The sequence below is a fragment of the Halichoerus grypus genome, chromosome 4, assembly GCF_964656455.1.
Source record: "Halichoerus grypus chromosome 4, mHalGry1.hap1.1, whole genome shotgun sequence".
In the NCBI taxonomy this organism is placed as follows: Eukaryota; Metazoa; Chordata; class Mammalia; order Carnivora; family Phocidae; genus Halichoerus; species Halichoerus grypus.
Window position 1 is genome coordinate 43,858,270 of NC_135715.1, and position 27,253 is coordinate 43,885,522.

A 27,253-nucleotide genomic window follows, 5' to 3' on the forward strand; every position below is an offset into this window, starting at 1 on the left:
TATTCACTGTCTCATCTCATGCTTCATTGCTGTAAATGTTAGCATTTTCTATCTCTAGCATTTTTCACCAACACTGGTTTTCACATAAGAAGGTTACTTTTGAAGACTTTAATATTGTCAATTCGGTTATAGCCAACTCTAATAAGTATAAATTCAAATTATGAGCACAGTGTGGTGGTGTGAAAAAGGCTGTGGCGTCTGGGTATTTGGTGTTTCTTGGGCTCCATCGCATGCTAACTTTATGATGTAGAGGGACTTGCTTAGTTCCTCTGTACCTCCATGGCTTCATTTCCTTTTATTTTTTCAAGTTTTTAGTTAAATTCCAGTTAGTTAACATACAGTGTAATATTAGTTTCAGGTGTAGCATTTAGTGGTTCATCACTTACATACAACACCCAGTGCTCATCACAAGTGCCCTCCTTAATCCCCATCACCCATTTAACCCATTCCCTCCACCCCCTGCCACCCACCTCCCTTCCAGAAACCCTCAGTTTGTTCTCTATGGTTAAAAGTCTCTCATATGGTTTGCCCCTCTCTTTTGTCCCCCCTATGTTCATCTGACATGTTTCTCAAGTTCCACATATGAGTGAACTCGGTATTTGTCTTTCTCTTACTGACTTATTTCACTTAGCATAATACTCTCTAGCTCAATCTACATTGTTGCAAATGGCAAGATTTCAATCTTTTTTATGGCTGAGCAATATTCCATTATATATATAATAATATATACAATAATATATATATATATATACTACTATATATATATATATGTATATATATATATATATATATATATATATATATAAAATAACCATCTCTTCTTTATCCATTCATTAGTTGATGGACATTTGGGCTGCTTCCATAATTTGGTCATTGTGTATAATACTGCTATAAATATCGGGGTGCATGTGCCTCTTTGAATAAGTATTTTTGTATCCTTTGGGTAAATACCTAGTAGTGCAATTGCTGGATCTTAGGGTAATTCTATTTTTAACTTTTAGAGGAACCTCCATGCTGATTTCCAGAGCAGCTGCACCAGTTTGCATTCCCACCAGCGGTGTAAGAGCCCTTTCTCCACATCCTCCCCTACACCTATTGTTTCTTGTGTTGTTAATTTTAGCCATTCTGACAGGTGTGAGATAATATCTCATCATAGTTTTGATTTGTATTTCCTTGAAGATAAGTGATATTGAGCATCTTTCATGTGTCTGTTGCCCATCTGTATGTTTTCTTTGGAAAAATGTCTATCCATGTCTTTTGCCCATTTTTTAATTGGGTTATTGGATTTTTGGGTGTTGAGTTTGATAAGTTCTTCATAGATTTTGGATTTAACTCTTTATTACATATGTTCATAGATTTTGGATTTAACTCTTTATTAGATTCTCCCATTCCAAAGGTTGCCTTTTAATTTTGTTGATTGTTACCTTCACTGTGCAGGAGCTTTTTGTCTGGATGTAGTCCCAATAGTTCAATTTTGCTTTTGTTTCCCTTGTCTCAGAAGACATATCTAGTAAAAAGTTGCTACAGCCAATCTCAAAAAGGTTAGTGCCTGTGCATGGCTTCATTTACAAACTGCAATGATAGTAACTTAAAACATAGGCTGTTTTGGGGCATCTGGGTGGTGGAGTCAGTTGACCGTCCAACTCTTGGTTTCAGCTCAGGTCATGATCTTAGGGTCATGAGATTAAGCTCTGCATTGGGCTCCGGGCTCACAGCAGAGTTTGCTTGAGATTCTCTCTCCCTTTCCCTCTGGCCCTCCTCAATCTCGCTCTCTCTCTCAAATAAATAAATAAATAAATAAAAATAGGCTATTTTGCAGTTAAATGAGATAACGCTATGCTTTGCAAGCGTAAACATTCAAATATCATTATTACTGATAGTATTGCAAATAACTTCAGTGGCTCTCTGCTTCTGCTCGTCTGCCTACAATCTGTGCTTCCCAGAGTAGCAGGAGAAATACGTTTAAAAATTAAAACAAAATGATGTCACCACTATACTTGAACTCTTCAGGAGCTTCCTGTACATTTAGAATAAATAACCCCTTACCAAGACTTAGAAGGTCATGGTGATCTGTCCCCAGACTGCTTTTCTGGACCTGTCTCCTAATGTTTAGTGCTCTGGCCAAAACGACCTTCTTGCTTCTCTAGCACACCAAAATCTTCTTGTCATAGCATTTTGTGTGAGCACTTCTCTTTTCTTAAAGCACAGGATGTGTGCATGGTTCATACTTTATTTTCCTTTAGACCTCAGCTCTGGTGTTAGCAAAATGTTCTTTAACCATCATATTGCCTTGGGTTCTTTTCTTTGTAGAATTCAACACTAGCGAAAATTACCTTATTTATCCATTTACTATTTGTTCTCTCTTTCTCTCAGTAGACTAAAAGGCTCACAGGTATAGGGACATTTTCTGTCTTATTTTCTACTATCTCCAAAGCCACAACTGTACTTGGTAAATATCTGCTTAATGACTATATAATTATAGCCTGGTTCAAAGGTGATGCAATTTATGATAATTTGGCCAAAACCCACAATAGAGTAAAAATCTCTATGACAGAAGGAAATGGTTTCTAGGCTAGGAGTGTTTTATTTTATTTATTTATTTATTTTTTATTTATTTTTATTTTTTTATTGTTATGTTATGTTAGTCACCATATAGTATGTCATTAGTTTTTGATGTAGTGTTCCATGATTCATTGTTTGCATATAACACCCAGTGCTCCATGCAATACGTGCCCTCCTTAATACATCACCAGCAGGCTAACCCATCCCCCCATGCTCCCACCCTTTAAAACCCTCAGTTTGTTTCTTGGAGTCCATAGTCTCTATGGTTCATCTCCTCCTCTGATTCCCCCCCTTCATTTTTCCCTTCCTTCTCCTAATGTCCTCCATGCTATTCCTTATGTTCCACAAATAAGTGAAACCAGATATCATATCAATATGATAATTGACTGTCTCTGCTTGACTTATTTCACTTAGTATAATCTCCTCCAGTCCCATCCATGTTGATGCAAATGTTGGGTATTTATCCTTTCTGATGGCTGAGTAATATTCCATTGTATATATGGACCACATCTTCTTTATCCATTCATCTACTGAAGGGCATCTCGGCTCTTTCCACAGTTTGGCTATTGCGGACATTGCTGCTATGAACATTGGGGTGCATATGGCCCTTCTTTTCACTACATCTGTGTCTTTGGGGTAAATACCCAGTAGTGCAATTGCTGGGTCATAGGGTCGCTCTATTTTTCATTTTTTGAGGAATTCCCACAGTTTTCCAAAGTGGCTGTACCAACTTGCATTCCCACCAACAGTGTAAGAGGGTTCCCCTTTCTTCGCACCCTCTCCAACATTTGTTGTTTCTTGCCTTGTCAATTTTTGCCATTCTAACTGGTGTAAGGTGGTATCTCAACGTGGTTTTGATCTGAATTTCCCTGATGGCTAAGGATGATGAACATTTTTTCATGTGTCTGTTAGCCATTTGTATGTCTTCTTTTGAGAAGTGTCTATTCATGTCTTCTGCCCTTTTTTTGACTTATTTGTTTTTTGGGTGTTGAGTTTGAGAAGTTCTTTACAGATCTTGGATATCAGCCCTTTGTCTTGGGTGTTTTATTTTCTTTAAATTTTATAACCCCTTTCTGTCAGGGCTATGCAAACCATGGGAGGTTTGTGACTCTTGTTTTTTTAAACCACGTATGATCATGTAAGTCTCAAAAACCAAGTTCTAAGTCGAGAATTATGTGAATATACATAAAGGTTACAAGATGACAGAATTTTTATGAAGAATAGCCTAGATACCATCCAAAGACCTGATTTCTGACAAGTTTTCTTAAACAAAACTTTCCTCTCCTATATTCTTCTCACCCAGAATCCATACTCTGACTCACTGTACTCAAGAGATTTTGCAGATTTGCTGTTCCTTCCTCTTATTTTTTCTAATCTTGAGCACTACCTTTATCAATTATGATATTAGATGAAACAGATGACACATTCAAAATTGGATAATGTGAGGAAAGATTAGTAGGGGGATCATTTCCTAAAGAGAAGTGGGTAGGAGGGCTTGTGCATATTCTGTTGTCAACTGTTCTGGGCCTTCACAACCCCATGATCTTAGAGTATCCAGAATTCAGAGTTAAGTGCCTGAAGAGGGTAGCCAGACCAAGGCTGGCTTGGGGGGAATTTGGCCAACTGATTGCACACCAGCAAGCAGGGAGCCAGGCAATCAACAGCCCATCTCACTCCTCCCAACCTGCAGACATCTCCTGCTAGTGCTTCCCACTGGCCCACAGAGGCAGTCCATATGAGTAATCCGTCCCTGCCCTTCTCCAACAGGGAGGACGCAGACAAGGGAGAGTAGACTTGAAGTTATGAAGAGAGGATGGGCAGCACCTCTTCCATTCTGTCTTCTTTATATAGTTTGTGACCCAGCCCTAACAAATTTGAAAGGATTAAACCCAAACCTGGCAGCTTTGCTATGGAAGTCCTTTCTAAGACCTCTGTGTGCTCTGAATGCTACACATGGCCTGTACTTCCACTCTCCACTCCTCAGACTGTCAGTGTTTCCTCCTCACAGTTTTGTCCTTTCTGCTGAACACACGTTAACCTCAACCTAAACAGAATGAAGCAGCAAGAAGGGCAGTACACCTTAAAAGGTCTCTATATTTTCTCTTCCAAACTCTTCAAGGAAGTAATCTACTCCTCTTGCTCCTATTGTGTTATCATCTCCTCTCTCCTTTAATCTGACATACCAACATGTTCCCACTAAATCTTCAAATATCCACTACAATTATTTCAAGTTCAGCCTACCTCTAAACAAATCACATTATCTTTCCTCAATTTTCCATCCTTTTCCTCTGTCTCCAAAGTCACCGTCATCTGCAGGGTTCTGCTCTTTGCTATCTTTCTACATGCTGTTTTAATTTTATTCTAACTCTAAACAGTTTTAGGTCTTCTCACTTATCCTCTCTATTCAATCCCAAATTTATTTAATACCATGACTTCAAATACTTTTATTTATCATCTTGCACATTGGCAATGCCTCCATTTTTATCCACTAAATAATTATTTCCTCCCACTTGATCCACTTTCAAGCCTGTTTTACTTATCTTGGTTATACTTTGGGTATCCTTCTAATATCACTGGAGAAAAAAAATAGTCTCATTATTTACTCTACCAAATCAATTGGTAGGTAAGTCCTTTTACATTTTCTTTTGTACTACTTTTACTATCAACTTAAATCATCATTACCCTATTGGAGTTAAACCTTAATATTTCTTGACTAGACTGCTGAGGCTATCACATGTATTTCCTTCCCTTCAAAGTCTTCCCCAACCAAACCACCCTTCTCAGCACAGGCCAGAACCATCTTATAAAATCACAGAACTTATAAGGTAATTCCTCTGAGGAAAAATTTTCAATGGAGGTTCCACTGCATTCTGAATAACTAACTCTAACACTAATATATGTAAGCAACTTCCCAGAGTCTATAATCATCTAGTTAATGTTTTATTTTTTTATTTGATGTTAAAAATTCCAAAGAATAAAACTTAATTTATCAGTTAAAATGCAAATATTATAAAAATTTTACTAAGTCACTGAGGAAAAAATCCTCTCTTTTGAAATGATTTAGCCTGATATTTTAGTCTTCTTCATGACTCACTTTCTGAGTTTTGCTAGATGTGGAGGAGGGAGGAAAGCACTGAAATTTACATGGCTTTATGACAATTTCCAATTAAAATATTTTCACTCTTGTTGGTAATTAGTTTTATCTTTTTTTTTTTTTTAAGATTTTATTTATTTGACAGAGAGAGACACACGAGAGAGGGAACACAAGCAGGGGGAGTGGGACAAGGAGAAGCAGGCTTCCCACGGAGCAGGGAGCCCGATGCGGGGCTTGATCCCAGGACCCTGGGACCATGACCTGAGCCAAAGGCAGATGCTTAACGACTGAGGCCACCCAGGCACTTTTTTTTAATTCCACATCTATTTAAATTCATGGCAAGATGCAGCCTTCCAACTAAACTGAGGATTTTAACTGTAGAATTAGGTCTTACTTTTTTTGTATTATGGATGATGTTGATTAAAAGGGTAATAGGAAATGACTATAATTTTGATATTAATTATATATAAGTATCCTTATAAGAGCTTTATAGAAAAGAATCTAGGTACTTCATGCAGAATTAATAGTACTTCTAGAACAAATTTTTAAATTATTTCAAAATGAAACATTAGATTACAACAACAGTAAAATGTAATGGGAGATTATATGAAAAGACATTTGAAACAATCTATGTTAAGGGGAAGGGACTGAGCATTGCACCCAGGGCAGCCCAGGAGGTCACCAGTCAGGAGCAGGCACAACAGCCTCTGGAAGTAACTCCAGGAGACTAGACACCACAGAGTCAGGCAGCCAAGGAGAAGCAAATGCATCTTCTGTATATGTGGCAGTGAGAACATCACCTCCCCGGGAGGGGGCCTGGTAGATTAGAGTGCCATTTCTATGGGTGACTTTACCTGCTCCCAGGATCTGGGGCATACAAATTTATTAGCTTACTTCATTCTCCAAGCACACTCAGAGCCTGTTGACTTAAAGACATAGAGACTGGCTGCAGCAGGATTAGCCTGACAAGTGATTGGCTCAGAGCCCCCTGAGTTGCTGCCCATAGCAATGTCCCAGAGGCCCTCCAAGAGCCCCTCTGCCCCTCTGAAAGATGTCACCCTGAAGTCAGCCATGGAAACTGTGCAGAATGAGCACATGAGCAATGGCCAGTCCCATGTCCACCACCAAGATCATCCTGTCAGCATGGGGGCCTGCATACTCATCAACTTGCTGCACTCCTCTTGCTTTTTCCAGCAGAATAAGAGCCAGGTGTGCTGCCTGCAAGAGCAGGTTGAGAATGATGAGCTGAAGACCCTGTGGCAGAGGATCAGCCTATCTAACAGCCAGGTGCACAAGCTTCAGGAGAAGCTGGAGTCACTTAAGTACCTATCTGAGCAGCCTGCTGCCCCCAGCTGCAAACCTCCCAAGATGAACCCAGTGGTGGAACCACCATCCCAGATGCTGAGTATCTGGATGCCAGATCCACCAGGACCAACCCGATGCCACAAACTTCTAGTACCTAGAAGAGGTACACATCTCCCATGTGAGTCAGTCCATGTGGAAATTCTGGTTTGACATCTTCCACCCTGACACATAAATCATACATAAATCATCCACCTGAAGCCTGACACCAACAAGATGGCCTTAGCACCCAGAACGCAGGTATTGTGGAGGTGGAGGGCAAAGTGAACCAGCAGGAGCTGTGCATGGTGTCCCACTCCATTACCAGGCTGTCCTTGCCAAGGAGCCCCATGTGGATCCGATTACCTAAAAATTCAGGCTGAAGGCAAACTTGAACAGACCGTTTCCATGGCAACCACTACCCAGCCTGTGACTCAGCATCTTTATATTACCTACAAGAAGGCGACATCCTGATTGCAGAGTAGAATTTTGTCCTGGGTGGGGCCTGGCCACCTGTGTCATGACACTTCAGCTTCTCAGTAGATGCCCCACAGCAGATGTGGGTGTGACCACAGTTCTCCATGGGTTCAAGAGTGTTGTCAGTTGTATCTGTAAAGGTATAGAAAAAACAAAAGGCCTTTATTAAAAAGAAAGAAAGAAAGAAAAAGGAAGAAGGGACTCCACACAAATCATTTAAATGATTTTTATTATTAGAATGAAATTTATAATGTATAAAACTTACTACATGCTTATTAGTACAAATATTATTTTAAGTTTCTAACCATGATTTAATACTGCTATACAGGTTTTGAAGCAAGAATTTAGCTAATAGCCATGTTCATTAGCATTCCTTGAAAAATTAAGCCTTTTCACTTTCACATAATTGTTCTTAGAATTATTTTATGAATCAAAAACATATACTAATTCAATACAGAATCATATTAAATTATATTTTATAGCAACTGTAAGATCAGAATAACACTAACATACTTTGAACTAGTTGCATTGTCATCAAGACATAATGCAAATCATCTTGAAAAATAATCTGTTTAATGTCAAGATAATAAAAAAATGAAGTAATTATTAATCTAAAATAGTCATTCAGACATGAATGTCTAAAAGTATCTGGTGAGGACTAAAATATCTGATGCACTAATTGCTAGGAAATACATTTTCACCTTCTTATTATTTTGTTACCTTTTCCTTCAGCCTACCGCTAGAGCATGCTCCACTGGCTAATTAGACTAGTTGAAATAAAAGACTAACTATGATCTTGATTAAAAACATTCAAAAAGGTTTTTAATTTAAAAAAAATATGAAGTTAAAAATTTAGCCATGTTCAGCCAGTTGAAAATAACTGAATGTCAACTGGCCAAAATCTATTGCCAAGTATACATGTTTTGCAATTTTTGGAGTGTTAATAGTAGGTTTTAGTGTGTTATTAACTTCCAAGCTCAACAAGAAGCACTCATCAGTATTCTCCTAACCTTTTCAGAATGAATTGCTTAGGATTTACTGTGAACTCCAGTGTTAGACCATTTAGTAACAGTGGTCAAATTTCAACAAGATGGTCTCTCCCATATAACAATATATCAGTGACAATAGTGCTTTAAGTTTTTAGAACATTTTCAGATCCTTTATTTTCTTTTTCTAATAAATGAATTTGTAAAGTAGGGAGATCAGATATTTTTCTCCCAATTAAATAAAGGAAGAAAATAATTTATAAGAAAGTTAACTGGCTTACTAAAATGCATACAGATATATAGAACACAAAACTAGAAGGCTAGGCTCCTTGACATCCTATGTTTTTTGCAATGAGCAACAAAACCTGATGGGCAGTGGGCACATTCTCTCAAAAAATATTTTATCATCATTGTTATCTCCAGAAACTGCTCCACTGACAGGCTCAAGACAACCCCCATTTCTATTTCTGTTAGCATGGTGATACCTAATTAACAGCTAGCTCATCTTTCCATTCTTTCTTTTTTTCTTTTCTTTTTTTTCAACAGAAACCACTCAGACTGTGTCCTCTCCTCTTACTCCCCCAAAGGAAGAAAAGAACAATCATCAGTGGCAATAGGCAGTTGTGGAAGCAACACCTAAAGCCAGCTTCATGCTCAGGAGAGAACACTGAACCTCCTCCTTGCAGTCCTTTCAAAAAGATATCTTTCAAAGATATCTGAACAGCTTGGCCCTGACCTCTCTCTCTAACAGTCCATCCACAGCATTTCAGTGATACTACCTTTCCCACAAGGGACTCTACCCAGATCCTTCTGTTTCTCTGGAATGGTGGTTACAGCAACTCTAATATGTTCATCTAGAACCTAGGAAATCCTAGATTGCCCAGCAAATGGTTGTATTAGTTCACATAAGTAACATGATTGCTGATAATACTGATTAGAGATCTAGGTCAAATAACCTCTCCTTGCCTCCCCACTTTATCTGTTAATAAATATGTCTTAAAGAACATCACTATATCAAAGGTTAAAACACAGGCTGTTCATAAGCTCAATAAAAAAGGACACAGTGATACAGGCCTACCCCAAGAAAAAGGAAAAAGTTCAAATAAACAATCTGACCTTACACCTAAGGAACTAGAAAAAGAAGAACAACAAAACCCAACATGAGTAGGAGGAAGGAAATAATATAGATCGGAGCAGAAATAAATGACATGGATATTTAAAAAATGAAAAAATCAATGAAATCAAGAGCTGGTTCTTTGAAAAGATAAAATTGATAACCCCTTAGCCAGACACATCAAGAAAAAAAGAGAAAGAGCTCAAGTAAATAAAGTCAGAAGTGAAAGAGAAGTAACAACTGTCACCACAGAAATATAAAGAATTATGAGAGAATACTACAAAAAAACTATGCCAACAAATTAGACAATCTAGAAGAAATGAATTCCTAGAAACATATAATCTCCCAAAACTAAAGCAGGAAGAAATAGAAAATCTGAACAGACTGATTACTAGTAATGAAATTGAATCAGTAATCAAAACTACCAAAAATATAAGTCCAGGACCAGATAAATTTACAGGTGAATTCTACCAAACATTTAAAGACAAATTAATATCTATTCTACTCAAACTATTCCAAAAAACAGAAGAGAAAGGAAACCTGCCAAATGCGCTCTCTAGGGCCAGCATTACCCTGATACCAAAGCCAGCCAAAGACACCACAGAAAAAGAAAACTACTGGCCAATATCCCTGATGAACATAGATGCAAAAATACTAAACAACATATTAGCAACCCACACTCAACAATACATTAAAAGGATCATTCGTCATGATCAAGTGAGATTTATTCCAGGGATGCAAATGTGGTTCAATATTTGCAAATCAATCAATGTGATACATCACAGCAACAAAACAAAGGATAAAAATCATGTGATCATCTCGACAGATGCAGAAAAAGCATTTGAGAAGATTCAACATCCATTCATGATAAGAACTCTCAACAATGTAGGTTCAGAGGGAACATATCTCAACATAATAAAGGCCACATATGAAACATCCACAGCTGACATCATACTCAATGTTGAAAAACTGAGAACTTCCTTCTAAGATCAGGAACGAGACAAGAATGTCCATTCCTGTCACTTTTATTCAACATCATACTTGAAGTCTTAGCCACAGCAATGAGGCAAGAATAAGAAATAAAAGGCATCCATATTGGTAAGGAAAAGGCTAAACTGTCACTATTTACAGATGACATGATACTATATATAGAAAATCTTGAAGACTCAATCAAAAAACTATTAGGAGTAATAAATGAATTCAATTAAGTTGCAAGATATAAAATTAATACCCAGAAATTGGTAGCATTTCTATATACTAATAGCAAAGTAGCAGAAAGAGAAATTAAGAAAAAAATTCCATTTACTATTGCACCTTTTAAAAAGAATAAGATACCTCAGAATAACCTTACCAAAGGAGATGAAAGAGCTGTATTCTGAAAACAATAACACACTGATGAGAGAAACTAAAGATAACACAGAAAAATGGAAAGATATTCCATGCTCATGGATTGGAATAATTGATATTGTTAAAATGTCCATATTACCCAAAGCAATCTACAGATTTAATGCAATCCCTAACAAAAGACCAACAGTATTTTTCATAGAACCAGAACAAATACTACAATGGGACTAAAAAGACTCTGAATAGCCAAAGCAATCTTGGGAAAGAAGAACAAAGGGAGGTATCACAATTCCAGATTTCAAGATATACTATAAAGCTGTTGTAATCAACACAGTATACTGGCACACACAAAAAAGACACATTATCAGTAAAACAGAAAAGAGAGCCCAGCAAAAAACCCACACTTACACAGCCAATTAATCTATGGTAAGGGAGGCAAGAATATTCAATGGGGAAAAGACAGTCTCTTCAACAAATGGTGCTGGGAAAACTGAACAGCTATGTGCAAAAGAATGAAACTGGTCCACTTTCTTACACCATACACAAAAATAAACTCAAAATAGATTAAAGACCTAAATGTGAGACCTGAACCATAAAAATCCTAGAAGAGAATACAGGCGGTAATTTCTTTGACATCAGTCATAGAAATATTTTTTTAAAATATGCCTCCCAGGCAAGGGAAATAAAAGCAAAAAGAAACTACTGGGGCTATGCCACAATAAAAAGCTTTTGCACAGTGAAGAAAACCAACAACAAAACAAAAGGCAACCTACTGAATGGGAGAAGATGTTTGCAAATGATATACCAGGTAAGGGGTTAATATCCAAAATATATAAAGAACTTATAACTCAACAACAAAAAATAAACAATATGATAAAAAATGGACAGAGGACTTCAATAGATGTTTTTCCAAAGATATATAAATGGTCAACAGACACATGAAAAGATGCTCAGCATCATTAATTATCAGGAAAATGCAAATCAAAACCACACTGAGATACTACCTACACTTGCTTTAATGGCTAAAATCAAAAAGGTAAGAAATAACAAGAGTTGGCAAGAATGTGGAAAAAAAAGAACCCTCATACACTGTTGGTGGGAATGTAAATTGGTACAGCTACTGTGGAAAATACTATGGAGGTTACTTAAAAACATTAAAAATAAAAATACCATATGATCCAATAATTCTACTACTGGATATTTGGTGAAAGAAAACAAAAATACTAATTTGAAAAGATATATGCACCCCTATGTTTACTGCAAAATTATTTATAATAGCCAAGATATGGAAGCAACCTAAGTGTCTACTGATAGACAAACAGATAAGGAAGATGTCACACACACACACACACACACACACACACACACACACACACACACAATGGAAGATTATGCAACCATAAAAAAGAATGAAATTTTGCCACTTGAGACAACATGGATGGACCTAGAGGGTATTAGGCTATGGGAAATACTTCAGATGAGAAAGACAAATATATGATTTCAATCATATATGGGATCTAAAGAACAAAACGAATAAACAAACAAAAAGCAGAATCAAATCTGTAAATACAGAGAACACACTGGCAGCTGTCAGAGGGGATGGGGGTGGGGGGATGGTCAAAATGGGTGAAGGGGAATGGGAGGTATAGGCTTCCAGTTGTGGAATGAATATGTCAGGAGAATAAAAGGTATAGCATAGGGAATATAATCAATGATATTGTAATAGTGTTGTATGGTGACAGAGAGCAGGTACACTTGTGGCAAGCAAAAAATAAAAAAAAAATACAAAATAAATGATACAGAATAATATCATGGAACTCATTATTAGGAAGACTATCCAGGATCCACATAAGTAGTAAAACATCAATTGGTCGCTCCCTTTGTCTTTCTGTATCCTCCTGGAACCTCACATTCTCTTTTGCTCTTTCTCAAAGTGCATCTACTTCAGTGTTTTTCTGAAGATGCACTTTTCTACTTATCTTACTGTACATGGCCAATTATGACTTTCATAAAACTGTAATATTAATTCATGGTCTGTAATGATAGCTGGCTTAGATTTTCCCTTTATGTCACATAGTTTTCATGTCTCAGTTTTAGTTACTGAAAGAAAATCTGATGAATACAACTTGTGTTGAGCCAGTTGCCTCACAGCCCCACTCCCTTCAGCCATATCCAGAGTTGCATGACCATGTGATACATCAGGCTTCCGCTTCTGGGCTTGGGAAGAGCTGGTTTTCTCTTATGAGAACCTACCCAGTATCTCTAGAATATTAGCTTTTGAAATTAGCAAAGATGTTTTAAAGGGCTAGAATACTGTTAATTAGGGTCTAGAGAAACAATGATTCCAATAAAATATTTTTTTCAGCTGTAAATTGGTATATTTTCCTGAAGAAAAAAGTGTATCATTATCATTAAAAGTAATCATACGTATTGACTCAGTAATTCACTTCTAATAATTTGTGTTAAGAACAAAGGCAGAGGTGAGTGGCAAGATATATATATGATGCTACTATTATAACTACTGAATGATATTTACAGTAATTAAAAGCTGGAGAGAACCTAAAAATGCAAGGACAGAGAAATTGTGAAAAAATATTTCACTATGTGGAATACTATGCAGATTAAAACAATAATATACAGGAATATTTAATGATAGGTGAAATGCTAAAAGTATATTTAAGATAAATTTAAGTATATTTAAGGACAAATTTGTACATATCTGGAATAAATAATGAATAAATGAGTAAATAAATGAATAAATGTATCCTCAGAAGAATGCCAAACACATAGTAAGCACCAAGTAAGTATTAGATCTTACCCCAGTTGGATTTGTGAATGTATGTCAATGCATAGATATGCATGCATAGATATATATGTAGAGTCCGGAAAATTTTTTATACTTCCCAAATCACCAATCCCTTCAATTGGAATGTGATAAATCCTTAATTCTGATACAGCTCTGTCTTGCTTGGTATACTACTCCTCTCAACCCTTTTGCCCAAACTTTACCTTAGCATAAAACAGTTTGACAGTACAAGGAAGACTAATATAAATTCTGATACATGCAATTCCAAAAATTGTAATGAAAAATGGAAAGGAAAAGAAACACATCTGGTAACTTGAATATAGAATTTCTCTAAGTGATTTTCTCAAGTATATTTAACAGAATGTCATTAATGTCAGTGGAAATGAAAAAATATCCCCAGTGAGTTTAAAGCATATAGTGTAAACTACCTGTAACACATGAATTTTCAAATTACTTTTCTTGTTTTACCATAAAACTTCATGAAGTTTTCCTATCCTGATTTATAATATATGTGTGTTTTAATATTAAAAAGTGTCCTTTTTTTTTTTTTTTTTAAGAGAGAACCAAACCACTTTTGTGTAATCTTGACACTTAAAGATGAGAAGTGCTATGTTTGTCCTTTAGGGTGACATAATGCCTAGGACACCATCATGTGTCTTCAATGTAATAGTGCATTCCTTTGAGAAGCACAGAATGTCACGATTTCATATTCTATAAAAGATATTAAAACCAAGTTTGTCCCAGACTTTCCCAGTACAACAAGTGTAGTGTCTATTAACAGTTATAAGGTAAATTGATATCACAAAATTATATATTAAGCCAAGTTTATTATATGAAAGAAATAGGGTGCCTGGGTGGCTCAGTCGGAAGCCTCTGCCTTCGGCCCATGATCCCAGGGCCCTGGGATCAAGTCCCACATGGGGCTCCCTGCTCGGCAGGAAGCCTGCTTCTCCCTCTCCCCTCCCCCTGCTTGTGTTCCTGACTCTTGCTATCTCTCTTTCAAATAAATAAATAAAAACTTTAAAAAAAAGAAAGAAATAGAAACCCATTCTAAGTCATTTAAGAATAGGGAAAACAAGAAAAAGCTAAATGTCATTAATGAAATTTTGACTTGAAGATTGTATTGCATGTAAATAGGAGATGCAGTAATTTATGAGCTGAAGAATGGGGAAGTACAACATTAAAAAACTGCCAGTACACACTAAAGTGATTTATAATAAATATATATATAGATTTTAAGCCATATTTTAAAACTTGATTCAAATTCTAAGATTTATTTTGTGTGTGTGTGTGTGTGTGAGAATGTAGTCCTCACTTCACATAGTAGTGCAAGACCATAAAAATGATCATGCAAGCTGAAATCATGCAAAGCAATTTTTATCATTAGTGGGAAGAGTTGCAGTTGTTCTGTGACATCTAACTTGCTTTGGATTATCTTTTTAAAGAGGTTTGTATAGCAAGCAGGTTTGGAAGACAGGCATAATTTGCTGGAGATTTATTTACTATCCAATATAATAAAAATAAGCTCTCCCTCTGGAGCAGTTGTATTACATGGTATAATACATAAGGCCCCTCTCTCAGATCAGACTTCCTAAACTCAAGGTTCTTCTGTAACACACTCCACTGTGTGTACAGGCATCACCTGGCCCTCCTCTTGTTGCCCTGTGGGAGCTGGGGCTTATTTATCTGACAGAGAGAGAGAGACTGAGCATGAGCAGGGGGAGCAAGAGGGAGAAGCAGGCTCCCTGCTGAGTAGGGAGCCCGATGTGATGCAGGGCTTAATCTCAGGACCCTGAGATCATGACCTGAGCCAAAGGCAGCCACTTAACTGACTGAGCCACCCAGGCACCCAGGAACTGGGGCTTAGACAAGCAACACCACAGTGTTACTCTGGCTACTGCTATTGTTATAAGTGATACATTGTCTTTGCCACCTACCCAGCAGTCTCCTGTCTTCTGCCAGTATTTATTAAACCATGGCAAGCTAAATTTTCCATGGAGGTCATGAATAGGTCAAGGAATCTATCTTCTATTATTCAAAATTATTAAGATTTAGAAAGCAGTTACCAAAAAAGAGTTTATATATTAAAAAGGAGGAGAAAATTTCTGTATTATTTTCAGATAATGGGATCACACAATTGTAGAAGCAACAAATATTAATTGTGAATTTAATTAAATTCAAAATATTTTGAACTAGTAATTAAAAAAATTGAATAGCCCTTTTCCCCTCCCTAAAACAGTTGAACATGAAGGGTAGTCAGAATTAGACCCAGCCAGATACTAAAACTTAATATAAAGCTAACATAAAATAAAGTCACTGTGTTGCATAGATGACCTTGCATTTGAATTGGTGGGCATTCTTAAACTTATTAGTTTCATAACTTCACATTTTTATATAAATTGGGATTTTTAAAAAAATGTTAACTTATCTTTGTGTTATTTGTAGTTAATAATACTGACAATAGTTTATTTTAGGATATCTTAAAAATCACAAAATGCATAAAAATAGAAGTCAAGTACAATTCCATTATGCAAAGAAATATTTGTTGACCTTTTTTTACTCACTACAAAAGCAATACTTTTGGCCATAGAAAAATGAGAATCTACACAGATAAGTCAAAAGATGAAATAAATTTAAAATCTCCCACAACCACACCTCTTAGAGGTAACTACTGTTAATACTTTCATAAACTTATTGCCACACATTTTTCTATGCATATATATTAATGTCAGTATTCTGCTTAGTAACTTGAATTCTTCACTTAACCATACACCATAAATATCTATCAATGTTAATGGATATTTATCTGCAATACCATTTTTAACTGGGTGAAGGGTATTGCATTTTATTAATGCACTATAATTTATTTAACACCTGTTTACAGATATTAATGGTTTTTTCCTCTCAATATCTTAATATATTAAATAAGGCTACAGTAATGCTTTCTCAGAACCAGCAGATATACTGCCTGGGTTTTATAATCTAGACTCCTGACTTCAAAGCTTGTTTCAAGGACTAATAATCATTTTGTTTCTGTCATAAATTTTGCTTGTATTACATCCAGCTGATGGATCCTGTTCAGGGTCTTAAATGTGTCTGTGCAGCCACTCTCCCCTCAACCACTCGTCCCACAACAAAAGAAGGAAGAGAGACTGCCTCTAGTCCAACCACAGACTACATTCTCCAAAGAAACTCCTGATCAATAAAATCTTAACAATGGTAGAAATCCGGATGGCATGGATGAATGTCCTGTGGCCTGATTTCATCTGCCCTTGGCCTAAAGAGGGGGCTAAGAATGAGAAAGGTGGCCTGTGACATTTGGGAACTGCTCTGTACTGTCAACTAGGCCTTTTTCTACTACTGAACATAAACAATTTTTTTTAATTTAAAGATTTTATTTATTTATGTGAGAGAGAGAGGGAGAGAGAGTGCACTTGAGCAGGGGTAGGGGCAGAGGGAGAAGCAGACTTCCCGCTGAGCAGGAAGCCCCACACAGGGCTCCATCCCAGGACCCTGAGATCATGACTTAAGCTGAAGGCAGACGCTTAACTGACTGAGCCACAAAGACACTCCAAACATAAACAATTTTATAGAATATCAATATCATAAAAGGCCACATATTACTATATGACTATGATGGTTCAAGACCAAAACAAGGTCACTCTATAATCATGCCTAAACATAGATGAAAACCTGAACATTGTCCAAACAACAAAAATAATCCAAACATTCCTCTATTCTACCAAATGAGTGACTGCTTTCACAATTATAGCTTTGGCCTCATTCTAGCTTTCCCTCCTTCTAGATAAGATTAGCATAACCAATCATAGAAATACCCCCACTTCCTGACTACATTCAATCTGGAGCAAAGCCCTGCTTCCTTAAATCTTCCTGAAAATCACCAATAACAGGATAATAGGCTCAAATCTGTAAATCTTGTTAATAGTCTCCCACTGAGATGCCCCATGGTTCCCCATGATGTAAGCTCTTCCTCCTTACAATGAATCACAATCCCAAATTATTCAACCACAGGCATGGCTGGAGAGCAATGACACTTTTAAAACACTAAAGAATTTCTCGCATAAGGTAAGTGCTTAATAAATGTCAGCTGTTACCATTATAGGAAGCAGCTTATTGTAAAGTAACATCTATGGATTTAGAAATCTGGCGTGCCTGAGTGGCTTAGCTAGTTGGGTGTCCAACTCTTGATATCAGCTTAGGTCATGATCTCATGAGTCCTGGGATCGAGCCCTATGAGTCAGGCTCCGCACTCAGTGGGGAGTCTGCTTGAGATTCTTTCCCTCTGCTCCCAAACTTGCTCGCTTGCTCACTCTCTCTCTCTCTCTCAAATAAATAAATAAATATTAAAAGAAAAAGAAATCAGACCTTACACTGCACTATCTTGGCCAAATCCTAGAATTCTCTAAACCTCATTTCTTTACCTGTAATGTGAGTTAAAGCAACATTTTCCGGCAGAAAGTTGAGTATTATTAGATGAAGACCTCATTTAATATTAATTTCCTTCCTGTATCTTCCCACTTATTTTATAAAATTCATACTCTAGTTCTAGGACAGTAAGTGAACTTTCAATGGAATAATCCATTTGTTTTTAGTTCTCTCATAGATACCCACAAAAAGCAGAAATAAAGAAACCTTTTAAATAGGGGGATCATTTATGCACAGTCATTTTCTAAAATATTTTTTCAAACAAGCTACTGCAAACTTGCAGGAGAGGGTAAAGGAATGAAAGAGTGAAGGTATAGCTTTGTTCCTTGGTCAAGATAGAAGACACCAGAACCAGACAGAAACATTTCTTGGAGACTAGATGTCAATTTATGTAGAGCCATTCCTACACATATTTAACACATGGTTTGATGTCTTAAAAGTTCAACTTATATACAACTTCAATAACCATTTACTGCATGAATAAAACTACACCTGAAGACAAACAATCTTTATTGGTCAATGCACTAACTGAGGACATTCGGCATGAGAAGATAGTAATATAACCTTTTTCCTGCTACTTGAGCACAGGTCTACTACAGAAAAAAACAAAAACAAAAATGAAACAGAAAAAAGAGCTTTTTAAAAAGGCCTTTTCTCCACCAAGAGTTGAATAAGAGAATAAGACGGGGTGAAAAAAGACAAGGACAATAGGCCATATTCAAATCAAATAGAAAAAATAGAAATGTGTGTACTGAAACTAAATCAGTGACTGTGTTACACAAACACTTTAATTGCTTCAGATATCTTTAGGTTTACTGAAGCATGTTATATACTACCGTTCTTCTCCAGGGGAAAAAACTCAGAATAAAGGGCTAACATGAAAAAATATGAGACTGAAGAAAGTTGTGTCCAGTGGAAATCAATTTTCAGTACATTAGAAAACATCTAGTTGGTTTGCTTAATTTAGACGTTTTTCCATTTGGTTACTTAGAATACTTAGCAGAACTTTAACCTCATAATTTAAATTACCTCAATTTCCGATGAAAGCAAGAGAGTAAAATATCAATTTATGGATTTACTAACATTATGGATCAACTAACATTACAGATTAATCAGGAAATCACTTAGAAAATAGGAAATAAATGTAACTGAGGAGCAATTTTATTGGAATTTATTGGTATATTTTCACTCATCTGTCATTTTGTGATTTCTGGAATCTTTTTTGGTACTTATATTCTAATATACTTAAATATATATTCCATTTGTATGCACATACAATTGTACATTCCAACATTAACCATCTCATATAATATATTCACATCAATTTAAAATTCATCATTTATTTACATAATTTTAAATGTAGATTTTGCATTTTCTCTCTTATACATGTTCATAATTGTTAAATTACTCTCTTTCTTAAAGTTGAATATTGAGTTTATATCTGCTTACTGCTCTATTTACTGATTTTCCTACACATAAATGAAAACAATGCAAATGTCCTATTGGTTTTACCACATGTAGATAGATTTGAATTAAAAAAAAAAAAACTAGTAAAACTTTGGTATTGGTTTGTGACTCTAGTTGGAGTTTGGGAGGGCTATAAATAGTTAAGTCATTAAAAAACTCTCTAAGGAGTATGTAAATGGGAAAAAAAATAATTAATCTTTAATGTGTGTGTTAATTTTTTTTCTCTGCCGCCTGGAGATGTAAACCTTTTTAAAAGCTTCCTGCCAATTTTACATTCCAGGTCCTTCTCAAGGACCTAGCACCATCCTTTTTAGGTCGAGGATGATAACACCCCTATCTGCCACTCTCTGTAACAGAGTAAGGGCTTACATTCAGTGGGAGCCAATGAGCAAGCACAGATGGTCTAATCACAGAGAAAAGCATCTCAAACGTGGAATAACACAATGTGCTCCCCACATCCCATTGATCACCCCTCCACTAATGTCCTCCATTATTTTTCCAGTAGCTCACCCCAACACTTAAAAACTTTCCCACTCTTGGGGCACCTAGGTGGCTCAGATGGCTAAGCATCTGCCTTCAGCTCAGGCCATGATCTTGGGGTCCTAGGATACAGCCCCATGTTGGGCTCACCACTCAGTTTGTCCCTCTCTCTCTGCCCCTCCCCCTGCTTGTGCTCTCTCTCTCTCTCTCTAATGAATAAATAAAATCTTTAAAAAAAAAACAAACTTCCTACTCTTTATTCTTACAGACAATCAGACACCAAAACTTTTCACTCATTCTTGAAAATTACTTGTCCTATCACACTTCCTCAGGAGCCCACCTACACATGGCTAAATCATTTTTATATTCTTCCCACTAGAATGCCCCTGGATCAGTTCTGCATGCAACAGAAAGCAATCTGGTCCACTTACACAAAAGCAGCATTTGTTGAAAGGGTTGTGAAAATATCACTGGGAGAGCCCCAAACTGTGGTTGGGACTAAACAACCAAGAATTGCAGCATAATGTTGCAAGAATCACCGACATTTTTGCCTCTCTATTAGGCACAGACACTACTACCCCTTGCCTCGCCAATTGCAGTAACCTGGCATATTGTTGCCTCTGCTTTCCCTGGAAATAGGAAATAGCTCCTTCTGCTACTCATGCTGCTGCTGATACTATGGACTGCCACTCATTGCCAGAATGGATCCAGTGTGAACCTGACCTCCTCATTGTAGCCTCGTAGAATATGTGCCCATTCCCTAGCTGCAGAGGACCCTGGGACTGTGAGTATTTTGCATTCAATAGTGACAAATGAGCTCTGCCATATAAGTTGGAAAATCCCAAAATTATTGGGAAGTGTTTTAGATGCTAAACTCTAAGATAATGACAAAACCCCACATAAGTTCCTTTTCCTATCAATCTTACATAAAAATCTAACATTACTTAGTCCATTATCTTGTCATGCTTTTGCTTCCAAAAATCTACTTGTTGCAGCGATATGAATGAACCTGGAGGATACTATGCTATGTGAAATAAGCTAGACACCAAAGGACAGATACAACACGACATTTATGAAGACTCTAAAATAGTCAAACTCATAAAAGCAGAGAGTAGGATAGTAGCTTCCAGAGACAGGATGAAGAAATGCAAAATATTAGTCAAAGGGTACAAAGTTTCATTTATACAAGATGAGTAAGACCTGGAGATTTATTGTATAGCATAGAGTACAATACAATAATGGATTTTATACTTAAAATTTTGCCAAGAGGGTAGATCTTATGTTAGGTATTTTTATGCATACACAAAAGAAATAATAATAAATAAAGAGGGTAGAAGTTTTTGGATGTGATGGGTATGTTTATAGCATAGATGTGGTTTCATGGGTACATACTTAGCTACAAACTCATCAAGTCGTCTACACAAATATGTACACTCTTTATATGTCAACCATACTGCAATTAAAATGGTTAAAAAAAAAAACCCTGGTTCTCAGTAACCAGGTGAGACAAATATCCTAAATGGGCGTCTATGATCCTCTAGGATCCACACTATAACAACCCAACCTCTTTCCCCTATTACTCAGCGTAAATCCTCACTTTCTACTGGACACAAATTCTATTTATTTATTTATTTTAAAGATTTTATTTATTTATTTGACAGAGAGAGAGAGACAGCGAGAGAGGGAACACAAGCACGGGGAGTGGGAGAGGGAGAAGCAGGCTTCCTGCAGAGCAAGGAGCCAGATGCGGGGCTCGATCCCAGGACCCTGGGATCATGACCTAAGCCGAAGGCAGACGCTTAACGACTGAGCCACCCAGGCACCCCGGACACAAATTCTAAGGCCAATCTTTTGCACATGTTCCACCCTCTGCCTAGAATGCCCTTGCCTTAATTTCTCTATACAAATCAGGGGTGGTAAACACTTTTCACCTCTAATGATATCTGTGATGAAACACAGGGTCTTCCTGCAATACTACACTGAGAATGATTAATACTGCTTCCAGGTTCAGTGGGAAGATGACTGATCAGTGGTGTCTGCCATGGCTGCAGGAGAAGCAAGTGACTCCTTCATGCAAGATCTCCGTCCTCCCTGGTCCAAATACACACAATTTTCAAAACTCTGCACAAGTACAACCTCTTCTATTAAGCCATCTATTACAGCTCACTATGACCAATATAATTTTAAAACTTAGCACTAATGTATTCATATTCATTTTGACACTTCTCTATTTTCACACTCTCATGAACATATCATATCTGCAGGTATCATGTTCCCTAGATAGTAAGGTCCCAAAGGTTAGGATTTTCTTTCCTTCTTTTGCACATCAGCACATTAATCTATACTCTGTCTTCAGCAGATAGTCAAGAAGTTTATTTGTTGAAGGAACAAATGCCCCTGTAAACCTATCTCAAGTTTTGTCTTCCTCTTTAAGATGTTGGGATCTCATATTCTCCACAGTGACTCCTATGATATTTTACGTTCCTGATGTACAAGCTGGCTTCTCAAGTTCCTAACACATCCCTGGCAATGATGCTAGTAGATAAACTGGCTCAACTTCTCAAGTAAATTCCCTAAGGTTCCTTGAAGTCCAGCAGCTGCTACAAATGTGCTGTACTTGATTTCCTTGGCAAATTCATTACGCTCGCCCCGGTCACCTGTTCTCACATTGCTTTGGCAAATTCACGTGTTGTGACAAATGTTCTTTCTTTGCAGCCAGACAGTGATTCAGCAAATATCTTAATTAAGCATTTCCTCTTCTAAGTCTTTGTATGCATTTGTTCTTCTCATTATTCCTGTGTGCTGAGAAAAATAATGTCTCAGATCCTAGAGAAGGGAAAATCCTCTATTACAGGGTCTGGCATGAGAAAACTATGGTAATGATTTTTGAGGGTACAGGTTTTGAATTTTGAGTATGCGAGTATACTAGTTCTTATTGACTCACCAGAAAATTGGCAACAAAGAGGGGCCTTAGGGAAATATTATATATATATATATATGTGTGTGTGTCTGTGTGTGTGTGTATGTATATAAATATTTTCCATTAGAATCATTAATTTTGGAGAAAGTCAAAATTACCTTTATTGCTAGCTAAGAGTAAGTAAAATGAAAAAATCTGTATTCAAGTACGAAGCTGTTCAACTGTCTCGCAATTTCTCCAAAGAGCAAATGTTTCTTAAGCATCTTATATCCTTATTCATTTCTTCATTAAATTTCCAGCTTACTGGATATTTTCAATACCACAAAACTTTCAAATGCTTAATCTAGCAATTATTCAAAATCTCCCTTTCCAATATGATCAGCACCTAGCCAAACGTATACCCTGAAACCCTGTCACAGTCCGTCCTTCAGCCACCTCAACACTCCCAGCTCTATGAGGAATCTCCACATGAGTTATTTCTTCATCTTGCAATAAGTCCCTAAATCCACTTTTTTGTCAATTTTCTGCTAAGTCATCATGAACCACCTCATATACCTCCTTTTCAGCAAAGCTTGCCTCAGATTCTCAAGGCCAGTTGAAAGTGGTCCACAAGGGGCGCCTGGGTGGCTCAGTCAGTTAAGCGGCTGCCTTTGGCTCAGGTCATGATCTCAGGGTCTTGATACGGAACCCCACATCGAGCTCCCTGCTCAGGGGGGAGTCTGCTTTTCCCTCTCCCTCTCCCTCTGCTGCTCCCCCTGCTTGTGCTCTCTCACTCATGCTCTCTCTCTTAAATAAATGAATAAAATCTTAAAAAAAAAAAAAAAAAGTGGTCCACAAAGTTCCCACAGGAACAGTTTTCTATTACAATTGACTAGGTTTCTGAGAGTCTCCCTGCCTGGATGGAGATTGTGAGCTCCAAGAAGGCAGATCCTATCCCATTCTTTCTGTCTTTGATACCTGGCATAATATATGACACATAAGATGAACTCAATAAATATAGGAAAAATGACTGTAGGTTTATAATCACTTTCGATAGATTTTGTTCATTCTAAAAAAAAGCAAAAAACAAAAACCTAAGATAGAGATTTTCATTTTCAGCACTATGGTATTTTTTCAATAACACTACCATTGAAAAAAATTCAGAATGCTGCATAAAATATAAAAAGCATAATTGTAAACCCATTACTGGACTGATGAGACAATTAGAAATCCATAATAAAAGTGAAGGCAAAGATCACTGGTGATTCTGAGGTTCCTTTTTAATGTGTATACAGGGTACGGCATGAGAGGTAAGGAGGGGTGGGCCCTGGAGTATTAATTCCACCCCCAAGTCAGTGAGTCTGACAAGAGACCACTGAATAATGCTGAAGCTTAAAGCAGTACATGTTCAGTGTGACAGTGAACCTGAAATAAACTGCTGTGCAGGAGGGAAGAGCAGCACACATCTTTACTGTGTGTGTTAATGAATCTCAGTAGCCAGACCAGGTGTGCAAAAAGTCAAGTTTTATATTTTGTGCAATGACATTATTTCTGACTCTGTGAATCATATACTATCAATCTAACGTGAAATAAAAATAACTTCAGTTTCTCCTGTGTTTCTCCTTCTTCCCGGGATTGACCAGGAAATTGATTAGGAATTTAGGGGTGGCCCTCAGCTTGACTAAATCTTAGGCTTCTTACTGACTCTAGGCCCCCTTCCCTCCCTTTTATTTGAGCATTTACTTTAGAAAACTTATAATTAAATTTTACTGGGTCTAGGAGCAGATATATTCTCTCCCCATAATTTGGCCCTCCTCAAATCTGTGCTCGCAAATCCCAGTACTTGGATGGTTCAAAAATCCTTAAACGGAAATCTTAATTATAAAGTGACTATTGTTAACAGCATTTCTAGGGACCTGGCAGAAAAAGGCAAATCCTTTTTGGGTTAACAGTTCTCAGGAATTCATTGCTAAAAAAATTTCTAGGAACATAAACTATAACACAGAATCACTATCCACACAAATAATGCACCATAATATCCAAAGAAACAACAGAAAGAAACAAAACACACAGTTTTTAGATACTGAAATTACTGGATATGGAATATATAATAAAAACATTCACATGTTGAAAAAAGAGAGAAACTGAAAAATTTGATCAAGGAAAAAAACTTTTTATAAATTACTAAGAAAAAAATTTTAAGAACAAATATAATTTCTAATAATGAAATAATTTCAATAACTGAAATTAATTGCACAAATGAGTTAAAAGACCAGATTAGACATAGCTAAAAAAGACAACTGAAAAAATTAAAGATTGACTTGTAAAAAACATCCATATTGCAGCCATGAAATGCAGGGATAAAAATGTAAAGTGTGTTTTAAAAGATTATGTAAAAAGATTAGAAAACTACATTTCATTTTCATGAGTAGGAAAAATAATAAAATAACGATTCAATTACTCCCAAATGCTCTGTAGATTCAGTGGCATTCCAATAAAAATACAGAGAGATTTTGGAACTTGAATAAGCAGAATCTAATGTGTTTTTGAATGAGAAAATACCCAAGAAGGACCAAGACACACCTGGAAAATAATAAGGAAGGAGACACACCATGTGATATATTAAGATCTGTCAAATGTTTTTATGTTAAAATGATACCATAATTAAGATAGTGTCTATAAGCACAAAAACAGGGAAACAGAGCAAAGAAACAGAATGAAGAATTCAAATTATAGTGAAAATATATAAATTGTATCTCCATGGATGGATATCTCAAATATGGTGTTCAGCATAAATCACATCATGAAAGAAACATCATTACTCTATTTATAAAAAGTTCCAAATTATATAAAAATACATGACATATTTTAGGAATACGGTTACAGGTGATGAAACAGTCAAGAAATGTAAAAGAATATGAAATACAAAATCAGGAGAATGTTACTCATGAGGAAATCGAGACAGACTGAAATACAGAGTCAGGATGATGTGGGAAACAAAGGCAGAAGAAAGGTTATTCAATTTCCTTACTACTTACAGTCCATTGACAAGTCCTTGTAACAGGAAGAGTGACATTCCTCTAGGGACTCAACTGCCTGGATGTTGACACTTTGTTAAGGGCAAAAGCCAATCTTAGCCTGACCCCCTGGATCCTGGAAGTCTACTTGAACATATAAAAATTCCTTTGGAAACTTCCATTATCTCTACCCCCCTCCCACCAAGATATATGTTGGCAATCATCCCCCAAGCATACGACCCACCAATATACATCTGAGGGGTCTCATGACTGAGGGTTTACTAAACAGTAATAAATGACTTTTCCTAACAATAGCTGGTCCCCTCAAGGTCTTGGACACCTTGTTTCCAAAATTCCTCAGAGACTTATGCTATCCCTAACCCCCTCCCAACTTGAAAGTATATAATGGACCACTTCTTATGACCCCAGTGCAGCTCTTTCTGCCCACGGGTCCTATCCCTGGGCTTTAATAAAATCACCTTCTTGCACCAAAGACCTCTCAGGAATTTCTTCTTGGCCATCGGCTCCGGACCTCACCAACATTCCAAAATTCCGTCATTTGGTGACCCAGATGGGACCCCTCTCACTCTAGAGAGCTTTCTTTCTGTTCTCACCTTCAGTTAATAAACTATCACTTCGCCCTTTTGCGTCTGCACAATTCATTCTTTGACTCCATGAGACAAGAACCCTACAATCCTGTAACAAGGACACAGCAGAGTTCTATGAAATTGGTCCTACTCTCTTGCTTATATGGTGTGGTGGGATTAGAGATGTTTGTGCTGTATACTTTTTATGCCTCTATTCACATGTGTTATAAATATTGCTTTCTCTCCTTATAATAAAAATTGAGATTTGATTTTGAATAACTAGGATTTATTAATTAATTCAAAAATATTTATTGAGAACCTCCTGCATTCAAAGCACTGTTTCGGGTGCTGGGAGACAGCAGTAAATAAACCAGATTAAGTTTTTATTCTGGTGCAGCTGACATTCTAGTTTTAGAAATAAAATGATGAACATAATTCTTTTATTTTATTAATGAAGAAACTGAGAAATCAAAAGTCCAGATGACTTTTTAAAAGCTCCAAAATGAGGATAAATCCAGACTTAAGCATCAACTGTCCTAATAGCCCGTGCAGTGTTCTTTTTATTACAAATTCAGCTATCTATATGCAAGAGAAATGTTATATAATAGAGAGGTAGAGAGATGAATCAAAGGT

General features: G+C 36.7%; 1 non-coding gene and 1 pseudogene across 1 annotated transcript; one reads left to right on the plus strand and one right to left on the minus strand.

The window, feature by feature from the left end:
• The window catches only part of LOC118531401 (peroxynitrite isomerase THAP4 pseudogene), a 48,808-nt pseudogene extending 41,337 nt beyond the window's left edge, over window positions 1-7,471 (plus strand).
• Window positions 7,472-9,008: 1,537 nt separating this feature from the next.
• LOC118531413 (small nucleolar RNA U3) lies at window positions 9,009-9,215 on the minus strand. Its single transcript, XR_004915167.2, has one exon. It is a non-coding gene; the product is annotated as a small nucleolar RNA U3 (small nucleolar RNA).
• Window positions 9,216-27,253: the final 18,038 nt, after the last annotated feature.